Source organism: Anomaloglossus baeobatrachus (assembly GCF_048569485.1).
Source record: "Anomaloglossus baeobatrachus isolate aAnoBae1 chromosome 5 unlocalized genomic scaffold, aAnoBae1.hap1 SUPER_5_unloc_2, whole genome shotgun sequence".
Classification (NCBI taxonomy): Eukaryota; Metazoa; Chordata; class Amphibia; order Anura; family Aromobatidae; genus Anomaloglossus; species Anomaloglossus baeobatrachus.
In genome coordinates, this window is record NW_027441795.1 from 568,429 (window position 1) to 581,150 (window position 12,722).

Sequence of the window (12,722 nt, forward strand, 5' to 3'; positions counted from 1 at the left end):
AGACATGTGCAGAGATTTCCTCGAGCTCACCACCAGAGCCCGCAGTAACCTGAGATAGGCGACCAAAGACGTACCTGTACGCCCTTGGACGTAAAGGGGTTAAAAAACAAAAGCAATTTATATTTAATTATATATAGAAAATAAAAGTTGTAAATTTATTTACACACAACACTGCTGCATGGACAGTATATGCATGCTCAGCTCTGCTATATAAGCACATTTACATACAGTTCTGCTAAATACAATGGAGATCAAAATTATAGAACAATGTTTGATCACTTGCTTTTTTCAGAAACAATGTAATAACTTTGTCACCAAGGATGTTCCAGAGGTTTTCTATTGGGTTTAGATCAGGACACTGGGCGGCCATTTCACTGTTTCAATGTCTTGTTTCAAGGAACTGCTTTACCCATTTTGTTGTTTCACAGGGGATATTGTCCTGCGTGAAAATTGCTGGCTGATTGATTGATGAACGCAAGGAAGGAACTACGTGTTGTTGAAGAAGGTTCTGATCCATTCACTCTGCCATGTAGCTGTATGAGAGGTCCAAATCCTGCTGCAGAAAATATTCCCCAAACCATGACACATCCTCCACCACCATTCACTGACTTCTTAATACACTTTGGGTTTAGTCTTTCCCCAGTTCATTGATGAACATAATGTTTCCCATCAGACCCAAATAAATTAAACTTGCTTTCATCGATATCTATAAAGCACTTCTCTGTCCACACAACATGCTCCTCACCAAAGGTGAGTTCAGCCTTTTGATTCTTTCTGCTAATGAGAGGTTTAGTAACTGCAGAGTGGGCTTTCAGTCCAAATGCTCTTAAACATCGTGACATTGTATGACAAGACAGATCCTTACCTTGTTCGGTGCTGACCTGGCGAGCAATTCCAGCTGCAGTGCTGAAACAGTTACCCATGGATATTCCCCACATTATCCTGTCCTCTCTTGCAAGGGTGACCAATCTTCTTTGAGGAATTGAGAGTTTGTGATGTTATAAAGATGCAATATTCTCGAAATCACAGAGTTGGAACAAGCAACTTCTCTTGCTAGGGCTGTTAGGGTCACCCCTTTGGCCTTCATCTGGATAACCTGCTGCAGGAGTGTTTCAGTCACTTTGGAACGGCATATCATTTTTGCAAAGTCAGTGCAAACTGTTAAGTTAGGCTGCCAGTTACGTAGGGTTTGTCAGATAATTAAAAAAATTAGCACCAGGTGCCAGATTAACACCAATAACTTGCAGGTATCTGAAAGTGTTCTCTAATTTTGATCAGTGTTCTTTTACATTTATCTCATTTACATTTTTATTATGTGCTTTTGAAAAAATTCAATTTCTGAAATAAGCGTAAAATCCTGCGAGTTTCGTCATGTTAGGATATAATCACATATGACGACACAGTTAATGCAACATTTAGGAAATTGTGATCTTCTCTGTATATACATTTATATACACACACACACACTGTGCACACATCACCCCATTTTACAGTCCCTTACAGGGTGATTGATCCGATGACCTGAAAAGTCCTGGAACTCGTGGGGTGGAAGGTTGTTCAGCTGCTCACTCAGGACGTGCAGCCTCTGTGCAGGTGCCGGCAGCTTCCTCTCCTGCTCTGCACCGATCACATCGATCAGTGTGGGGCAGGAGGAGAGAGCAGTTCTCTCTGTGATTGGGAAAGACACTGTCTCAGCATTCTCCATAACAGGAAGCTGCCTCCAGACTATAAGACACACTCACTTATCAGAAAGTTGTTTTTTTTTGTTAGAAGTGCGTCTTTCAGTCCAAAAAATATGGTAAGTTCTAAACTAATTTACTTTTGTCATTTTACGACTGTCTGTTATGTGATTTTTGTCCAATCTGTCAATAAAATATATAATTTCTCCTGGTATGAGTTATTATTGATGGTCAATAAAATATGATTTATCTGTTATTCATTTTTCACATTCTACGCATGATAATGGCTTCTCCCTGTGTGGGATTTTTGATGTTTAAGAAGTTCCACTTGTGTTGAAAACATTCTGAACATGAAAAAGGCTTCTCGCCTGTGTGAGTTATTTGGTGTATAATAAGATGCAATTTCTGAGGAAAACATTTCCCATATTCTGAAGATGAAAAATGCTTCTACTCTCTGTGACTGCTCTGGTGATAAAGAAGAGTTGATCTACGCGCAAAACATTTCCCACATTTTTCACATGAAAACGGCTTCACCTCTGTGTGAGTTCTCTGATGTCTATTAAGATTTGATTTGGAGTTAAAATATTTCCCACATTCTGAACATGAAAATGACTTCTCCCCTTTATGAGTTCTTTGATGTGTAACAAGATTTGATTTCCGGTTAAAACATTTTCCACATTCTGAACATGAATATGACTTCTCCCCAGTATGAATTATCTCATGTATAACAAGACTTACATTCTGGGTAAAACATTTCCCACATTCTGAACATGAAAAAGGCTTCTCTCCTGTGTGAGTTCTGTGATGTCTAATAAGACTTGATTTGGTATTAAAATATTTCCCACATTCTGAACATGAAAATGACTTCTCCCCTTTATGAGTTCTTTGATGTGTAACAAGATTTGATTTCCGGTTAAAACATTTTCCACATTCTGAACATGAATATGACTTCTCCCCAGTATGAATTATCTCATGGTGAACAAGACTTATTTTCTGGTTAAAACTTTTCCCACATGCTGAACATGAAAAAGGCTTCTCACCTGTGTGAGTTCTGTGATGTCTAATAAGATGTGATTTGGTATTAAAACATTTCCCACATTCTGAACATGAAAATGACTTCTCCCCTGTATGAGTTATTTGATGTATAACAAGTTTGCTTTTCCGGATAAAACATTTCCCACATTCTGAACATGAATATGGCTTCTCCCCTGTGTGAGTTCTATGATGTTTTACAAGGTTTGATTTGTGATTAAAATATTTCTTACATTTGGAACAAGAAAATCTCTTCTCCTCTGTGTGAATTTTTTGATGTTTAACAAGTGATGTTTCGAGGGGAAAATTATTTCCATTTTTTAATCGTGACATTGGCATCTTTCCTTTAAGAGCAGTTACTTTTCCAATGCCTTTTTTGCGACTTTTATTTATTTTAGTAGTCTGTAATGATTCAGAAGAGAGGACCCGTTTCATAGGATCAGATGATCGATCTTTGCTGTGATAAAAAGATGGGATATCTGGAATAATGGCATTCACTTTACTTGAATCCTGTGTGATCTCAAGGTCATCTGATTTATAAATTGAAGATGTCAGTTGTCCCACTGGTCTCGTGGTACAGTCATCTGCTAAGAATAAAACCTGTTATTTTTTTCATAAAATATGCTGGAAATTAATATTTTTAAACATTTCTACTTAAAATGTCCATAGAAACAGCATGTTATGTAGTAAAATAGAATTATTCACTAAGACAATGACAGCTCACAGTCTAATAGAATTCAGAAAAAAGACTGACTGGAATGCCTATATGTGTGAATTAGGTGCTAGCCTAAACATAAATGACTATAATAAGGATAATAAGCTGCATACTAACCACTATCAAAATATAAACATGAAAAATGGTAAAGCATTACTGCTATAAGGATACTATGAACAATGAAAAATACATTTAGCTATCTGGAAAAATGAAATACAGGAAAAAATGGTATTGCAAAACTGCTATGAATATTTGAAAGTAATAGAGATGTTTAGCAAATATATTGATCAATGCAAATGAGCCCGAAAACCAACGACAAGGTAATCTCTAATTTTTCGGGAACCTATCCTTAGTGCCTCTCTATGTGCTGTTAAAAATCTGCAAGTATGGGCAGACTGGCTCCTGGCTATACAGGATCATAAATAGAGTCTGGTAATAGGGTGGGGTTCTGGGTTCTCAGTCAGAAGAAACTGCATACTACTCAGAGAAGAGACTGACTGGAACACCTGTATGTGTGAATTAGGTGCTAGCCTAAAATTAGTTAATGTGCAGCTTATTATCTTTATTATAGTCATATATTTTTAGGCTAGCACCTAATTCACACATATAGGTGTTCCAGTCAGTCTTTTTTCTGAATAGCATACAGTTTTTTCTGACTGAGAACCCAGAACCCCACCCTATTACCAGATTCTATTTATGATCCTATATAGCCAGGAGCCTATCTGCCCATACTTGCAGATTTTTACCAGCACATAGAGAGGCACTAAGGATAGGTTCCCGAAAAATTAGAGATTACCTTGTCGTTGGTTTTCTGGCTCATTTGCATTGATCAATACATTTGCTAAACATCTCTAATACTTTCAAATATTCGTAGCAGTTTTGCAATACCATTTTTCATCTATTTCATTTTTTCCAGATAGCTAAATGTATTTTTCATTGTTCATAGTATCCCTATAGCAGTAATGCTTTACCATTTTTCATATTTATATTTTGATAGTGGTTAGTATGCAGCTTATTATCCTTATCACAGTCTAATAGAAGACCTCATGGCATGAACCAGTGGTGTGGTGTTCAACAGTTTGTTCATTCTGCCTTCCAAATACTGGAATAAAACACCACTAAAATTGTTATGTAGGTGAATATGATACCAAAATAAACTTCTAACTCTCCCACAAAAATAAGCCCCCTCTCAGTTCCATCATCTGTCAATGGAAAAACAGAGTATTGCGACATGATGACGACTCCAAACACACCTCCAAGACGACCACTGCATTGCTAAACATACTGAGGGTAAAGGTGCTGGACTGGTCAAGCATATCTCCAGAACTAAACCCTATTGAGCATCTGTGGGGCCTCCTCAAATGGAAGGTGGAGGAGCAGAAGGTCCCTAACATCCACCAGCTCTGTGATGTTATCATGGAGGATGGAAGAGGATCCAGCAGCTTCTGTGACGTTCTTGTGAACTCCATGCCCAAGAGAATTAAGGCAGTGCTAGAAACTAATGGTGACCACAGATAATTTTTCATTTTGAGCACAATTTGGCTATTTCACTTAGAGTGTACTCATATTTGTTGATTTTCTATTTTCTCTGCCTTCTGGTTCTGACCCGGCTACCTGACTATTCTTCCTGAATGTGTTTTTTGATACTATGAAGAGAACAATTTTCTAAAATCTAGGCCCCTGAAAGTAATTTTAAAAGTGAATTGTTATCCAAAAAACAGGAATTACACCTACTGGTAATTAAAAAGAGAAACCAAGGGAAAAATTGTGAAAATATACCCTGCTGTAACTAAATAAAAGCATAGTGCATATAAACATAGGGTACTTAGTAAACACTGTTTTTGATTAAAAAAAAAAAAAAAGCATAAAGCCATCTCACCAACGACAAGGTGTACCCAGTTGGGACAGTACCTACACTCTCTAATATTAAACCTTTATGCACTATGCTTTTATTTAGTTACAGCAGGGTATATTTTCACAATTTTTCCCTTGGTTTCTCTTTGTCTTATGGCCAGTGTGAACATGAGCTCACAAGCTCCATGTATACCATTCATACTCCGGCTCACTTTTTTGTTTTTAACTACTGGTAATTGTATATCTAGGAGTCCATCATGACAGCACCCGAAGTGCGTTCTGGAGTGAAAGGCACGCACTGCACATGACCGGAAGCACAGTCGCGGCCATCATGGCAGGACGCCAACAGCCTTCATGCGAAGGAGGCGGCTGGTGCCAGGAGCATTGTCCTACTCTACTGGGGCAGGGTTAGGGAATTCCCTGGTAGAGGTGTAGGCCTCGGACCACTTGATAGGAGGAAGCAGAGAGGTGAACCCCCCGATCCTCCAGAGTCCATCTCCATGTAGGTGCCTCACGCTGCTGCACTACCTCCTGCGTCTCTCCTGTTATAGAGACAGGAAAAATACTGGGAGGGTGAGGGTGGCAGGGGCTTTTAAACTTTTGTGTGTTTTCTGTCTGTATAGAGGATATGAGGAGAATCCTCCTATGATGCTGTCATGAGGGACATCCTGGAAAGATTTAATTGAATATATAAACACTTGATTCTAAACTTTTAAGCCTTCTAGCATTTAAAAAAAAATAAAAGGATGTTGGAAAAATTAAAGGGAGTAATTGAAAAATGCTGCCGCCCTAAAGAAGAAATAAGGTAAATGTTATTTATTATCTATCTTGTGTGGTTTCTGTTTTAAGAAAATAAAACTTTAAAGTTTGAAAATTACAACCTAAAATTCCCAGAAACATAAAGTACAATGTGTCACAGAAAAAATATCTCAGAATCATTGGATCAGAAGAAGCCTCCAAAGTTATTACCTCATTAGGAACAGAAAAACTGGGTGCGGTAAGTGGTGAAATCAGAGTATTTTGGGCGCTAACTACTGTAGTGAATAACTGAGTATAGACAATAACAAATCTACTGAAATGATCAGACTCATCAGTCTTCATCAGTAAAATAATTAGTAACGAGCGGTGACACATCTCTGGGTGATTAGAGGATGCGGCTCGGTGGCTCTTATCTGTAGATATATACAAAATAAAGGCAAACTTTTGTACAGAAATTCACCCTTGGATCTCACTGGACATTTAATGTTGGCCATCATAAAAGCAAAGTTTGATCAAAAAGACTGGACCTGGTGTTGTAGGGACCAAATTATCACATTCAGCGCACAAAATACAGAGAAGGAAGATTAATCTTATACAATGCCAGGATTCTAGGAAGGAAACAGCATCATCACCCTCCGATATCTCCTACAGGCCATCATAATATCATTCTACAAGTGATTTTCTAACTTGTCCTCACATTCTACATACACTGTCGTTTAGATTTTTAGTTTACAGATCTGGGCGAATCATCTAACTCCAACAGAAGGACCTCCATTGCCCAAAGTAATGGGGACAGATTCAATGCATTGGTTTAGAGGTAGAATGGGGACCACTTGATTGTGATATGGCCGAACTACACCACCAATATATCAGCCACAGCCGGTGACTGAGAAGAATCTGTGACTTCTCTGCATTTCGTGGTCACTACTCACCTGGGCGGTTATCTGTAGGAATCTCCTCCTTACTCCGCTCATCACCCCTCACATATGTCTCTGTAGTATTAATATGGGGCAGATCTTCACCCTGAAACAAATATTGTAAAAGTCACAGACAGATGGAGAAGTCACATCTATGATCAGCTCTAATCCTGCCATCTCCACCGCTCTCATTACACAAGTATAACACATATAATACTGGAGGATAAAACAAGACTGAGCACAAGACCTTCACAGCCGTCTACACATCATAGGGAGATTTCATGGCACCTTCTCTCCATCTACCTGATCATCCTGAGGAACATCGGGATCTTCTTGTTTACAGTCCTGTGGGAGAAGAGGACGGGGACATCTCTCTGGTGTTGTCCTCTTACTGGATAGAACTGGAGGAGACACATACAGGGGCTGAATTCATTCCTTACATACAGATAATTATAGGCCGTGTGTATTTAGTCCTGTCTATTACCTGGTGATGTGAGGGGCTGGGGAACCGCCATCATGACGTCCTTGTACAGATCTTTGTGTCCTTCTAAATACTCCCACTCCTCCATGGAGAAATAGACGGTGACGTCCTGACACCTTATAGGAACCTAACACATACAATGATACCGTCACCCCCGATCCCTTCATAGCGTTACTGTATAATGTCCCAGCATTCCCAGCAGTGTCACCTCTCCAGTCAGCAGCTCAATCATCTTGTAGGTGAGTTCTAGGATCTTCTGGTCATTGATGTCCTCATGTATCGGGGGGTGAGTTGGAGGCCCCGTGATTGGGCTCAGGGGTCTTCTCCATCCCTCAAACATGGGCGCCTGACAGCGCTCACTAGAGGTCTTCACTAATATGTAATCCTGGTTATGGAGAGACACAGTAATAAATCTCACTACAGATATTTCCAGAGTCCTCACCTCTCCAGTTCGGTCCATCTGTTATTCCCATAGATAAGAATGATGTAATGTGACGTCATCATAATCTCTCACCTCTCCAGTAAGCCGGAAGAGGATCTGACTCGCCCACCCCAGGGCTATGGGACACCCGGTGCCGGGCCGGACTAGTCCGGTGGTAGTCAGTGGTGGCTGGGCCCGGCTCCGTGGCCCTGGTGGGTGTCAGTAAAATATGTGGCTCGCTTGTTAATGGTTGTGTTCGTGACGCCACCTGTGGTATGCGGCTATTAAGCCGCCGCTGCTGTGTGAGGCCTCCGGGATGATGTTATAGCAGCAATGGTAGTACTGCTCCCCACAGGTGGAGCAATGCCCGGGGCACAGTTGGTGCTTGCAAGTGTCTATGCAGGGGGAATAACAGAGACGAGTCCAAAGGTGCAGTTCCAGTTCTTTTACTCACAGTTTCTGTCACCGTTGCAGGGACCCTCAGACTGCTGGGACCACTGTCAGGGACCTCCGCCGGTTCTGGATGATTCAGAGCATGAAATCCGGTTCCCTCTCTTTAGTGTCTCTTTTTCTGCTGTCTTCACTAGCCTTGCCTTAGGTAGATGGACTTGGCTTGGCCTCCATTACAGCCTCCAGGCTGGGGGGTCACCTGTCGGCTGATTACCCCTTTTCTGAAGGTCTGCTCTGGGTTCTGGCCCTGGGAGCTTGCAATTCCCTGGGCCTCGGTTTTTACTGTCTGGAGACTGTCTTTTCACTCCTCCAGTTTCTAGGGACCGTCCCCTGTCGCAGCTAATCGCTCCACCGATGTCACTGTGGAACGGGCCACCGCAGCCTGCAGCTACCCGTAGCGCCTCTGGGCCCTCGGCAGCGGTACCCAACAAGGACTGCTCGTGGTACCTTACAGGACTACCCGCGGCCCTGCGACCCTTTCTTCTCTTCTCGTCCTACATGCTCACTCCTCACTCTCCCACTCCCTGAGCGAACTGACTAAACTTCACCTTTCCTGTCTGTGTCTGCTTTCTGTGGCTCCTCCCACCTCCCCTGTTGCTAAGCTGTAACCTATGGGAGCAGGGATGGGTCTTACAGCCCCTCTCAGCATGCAGCATGGGAGGGTTGCCTGCCACTTTCCCTGGTCCTGTGTGTCCCTAGCAATGGGTGTAGTGTGAATTTACCAGGGGACCGGAGTTCACTCTCTTCCTCTCCCAGAATGGGGCATCACACCGCAGATGGGGTGCAATGACCTGTGGCGACGGAAGCCTCAGGGGTGCCACACTCCCCCACAGCAAATCCCAGCACGTCCTCGGGCTGAAAAACAACAAAAACATATGGAGAACTGCAAAACATTTTTGGTATGCAATAACATAAACTGTAAAACATTTCTTCCCTTTATGGGAGGCACATATAAGTAAACGTTGCAAACTTCTTATAAAGAAAAACTCTAAGTGTGCACTTCCAGTCCATTGCACGGTTCAGGCAAATCCCCCATAATTCTGGTAGGGGGCACAACGGGTGCAACTAATTACATTTTTGGCTACTACAAGTCCAGTAGCCCGTCAGTTCGTTTCAAACAAACAAAGTAACATCTTTGACCAGCCATTAAGTCCAATGGACTGGTTGCATCAGACATATCAACAACATACCAGCCATTAAGTCCAATGGCCTGGTAGACATAACACATACACCACACACCAGCCACTAAGTCCAGTGGCCTGGTATGACATGACACCTCAACATTCACCGGGGCCCACATTCCAGTTCAGTGGCCCGGTAGCACATAACATGGGGGGGGTGACGTCTTCAAAAAGAATCAGGGGCAGTACAGTTTGGCAGCTCTTCATCTTCCTTACTCTCTAGGATAGATGTCAGGATCCCACTCCGGCACGGCTCTTGGCAGCAGGTCCGCTGACGAGATCATCGTCTGGGTCCCTTGAGCACTGGTCCCTGACCTTCTGCGCTGTCCCGCAGCCTGGTTTGGAGTGGGGCTGCCTGTAGACGTTGCACGGCGCTGCTGCAGAGGGCTGCTTGTCTGCAGGGGGCTGTTGCTGTGGTCTCTGGGGCCCTGCTTTGGCCGGGCTCCCTGCATTACACGCGCCATGGAGATTCTGGTCTGTGTCTCCTGCGTGGCTGTTGCAGGCCCGCGGCTCAGTTCTGCGGTTTGGGCCTGCGTTGGGGTAGTGCTGCGGCTGCTGCTGACAGGGGAGACGCTACACGCTGGCATAGTGCGGCGCCACTCCGGTTCTTCTGAGGCCGTCTCCTCCCGGGCCTCCCGCTCCTGCTGGTACTCCTGCACCAATCTCCGGCAGGTCAGCTCGTTTGGCAGTGTGGTTTCCTTGGGGCGCAGGGGCTTTTGCAGTCCTCTACTCTCTATGGGCGCTGCGTCCCAGTGCACTCCCGGGGATGTCGCTCCCAGGAGACTCACAGGGGGACTCGGTAGGGGGCCCACTAGCTGGTCGGGGTCCACCCCCCCCCAGGCTCCGTCTGCGGGGGTTTCGGGCAGGCCTCCGGTGCCCCACCGGGCATCAGCGGGGCTGGCGGGAAAGGCCTGCGGGACAGTAGAGGGACAGGGCGGTGGCGCTTGGTGGGTCAGTGGGTCCGGACGGGTCGGGGCTTCACATTGCTCACCCAGTCGCTGCTCCGCGGCCTCCATCCTGTGGCCCACACTCTCCGGCGCCATCGGTGTTTCACTCCGCCGGTCCACCTCTGCTTGCAGGTTACGCAGTCTCCGAGCCAGGATTCGCATTTCCTCCCGGAGCAGGTCCAGCTCGGGATCCATCTTCCCGATCCCAGGTGTACACTCCTGCAGCCTCTCTGCCATGCTGCCGATCTGGGGAACGCTTGCTGGATCACTGCTCGGGTGCTCGACCACGCCACTCGGCTTCTCCCTTTCCCTTCTCGGCGGCGGGGCCGGAGGCTGCACTTGCAACTGGCGCCAGACTGGCGCCCAGCCCATCACGGCCGGCACCGCTCCGCTTAGTATCAGGTACATTTTCTTTGTCTGCTGGTCGGGCGTTTAGGCTCTCTTCTGCCAGCCAGCCAGCTTATTTAGTCGCCACTTCTTCTTCCGTTTTCTATGGCGGGCACCGCTTCGCGCGCTTTTCTTAGACAAGGGGGCGGGGCTTCTCTTCGCGCCCTTTCTTCTTGCACGCCCCCCTTCTTCCCGCTTTCAGCAGCGCTAATGGCGGCGGTTTCTCGGCAAAGTACACAGTCTTTTACACAGTTCTCCAGGCGCACAGTACCCGGTGTGACCGGGCACGAAATCCTGTTCGTGACGCCAAAAGTTGACTCGCCCACCCCAGGGCTATGGGACACCCGGTGCCGGGCCGGACTAGTCCGGTGGTAGTCAGTGGTGGCTGGGCCCGGCTCCGTGGCCCTGGTGGGTGTCAGTAAAATATGTGGCTCGCTTGTTAATGGTTGTGTTCGTGACGCCACCTGTGGTATGCGGCTATTAAGCCGCCGCTGCTGTGTGAGGCCTCCGGGATGATGTTATAGCAGCAATGGTAGTACTGCTCCCCACAGGTGGAGCAATGCCCGGGGCACAGTTGGTGCTTGCAAGTGTCTATGCAGGGGGAATAACAGAGACGAGTCCAAAGGTGCAGTTCCAGTTCTTTTACTCACAGTTTCTGTCACCGTTGCAGGGACCCTCAGACTGCTGGGACCACTGTCAGGGACCTCCGCCGGTTCTGGATGATTCAGAGCATGAAATCCGGTTCCCTCTCTTTAGTGTCTCTTTTTCTGCTGTCTTCACTAGCCTTGCCTTAGGTAGATGGACTTGGCTTGGCCTCCATTACAGCCTCCAGGCTGGGGGGTCACCTGTCGGCTGATTACCCCTTTTCTGAAGGTCTGCTCTGGGTTCTGGCCCTGGGAGCTTGCAATTCCCTGGGCCTCGGTTTTTACTGTCTGGAGACTGTCTTTTCACTCCTCCAGTTTCTAGGGACCGTCCCCTGTCGCAGCTAATCACTCCACCGATGTCACTGTGGAACGGGCCACCGCAGCCTGCAGCTACCCGTAGCGCCTCTGGGCCCTCGGCAGCGGTACCCAACAAGGACTGCTCGTGGTACCTTACAGGACTACCCGCGGCCCTGCGACCCTTTCTTCTCTTCTCGTCCTACATGCTCACTCCTCACTCTCCCACTCCCTGAGCGAACTGACTAAACTTCACCTTTCCTGTCTGTGTCTGCTTTCTGTGGCTCCTCCCACCTCCCCTGTTGCTAAGCTGTAACCTATGGGAGCAGGGATGGGTCTTACAGCCCCTCTCAGCATGCAGCATGGGAGGGTTGCCTGCCACTTTCCCTGGTCCTGTGTGTCCCTAGCAATGGGTGTAGTGTGAATTTACCAGGGGACCGGAGTTCACTCTCTTCCTCTCCCAGAATGGGGCATCACACCGCAGATGGGGTGCAATGACCTGTGGCGACGGAAGCCTCAGGGGCGCCACAGATCTCTAGGGTGAGGTTTAATATCCTATCCGCCATCTTGTCCCTGTCCATAGCCATCCTTCACAGGGCAATCAGGAGAATTCTCTTCTATAGAAGATCTCCACTGAGAGGATCCGATTTTGTAGGGTCCTGAATGGGGAGAAGATGATGATGTAACATCATGAAGAATCTGCTGTAATAACACAATTACTGGAGATAATAAGCGGAAACATATAATGAGAGCATTCTGGGGGAACATTATACTGTGGGGGGCAGAAAGGGGCCGAGGACCGAGGGCAGAAAGGGGCGAGGACCGAGGGCGGAAAGGGGCCGAGGAACGAGGGCGGAAGAGGCCGAGGAACGAGGGCGGAATGGGGCCGAGGAACGAGGGCGGAAAGGGGCCGAGGAACGAGGGCGGAAAGGGGCCGAGGACCGAGGGCGGAAAGGGGCCG

The 12,722-nt window shown here is 46.1% G+C and overlaps 1 pseudogene; it reads right to left on the reverse strand.

The window, feature by feature from the left end:
* Nucleotides 1–207: 207 nt before the first annotated feature.
* LOC142258967 (uncharacterized) lies at nt 208–12,409 on the reverse strand (annotated as a pseudogene).
* Nucleotides 12,410–12,722: the final 313 nt, after the last annotated feature.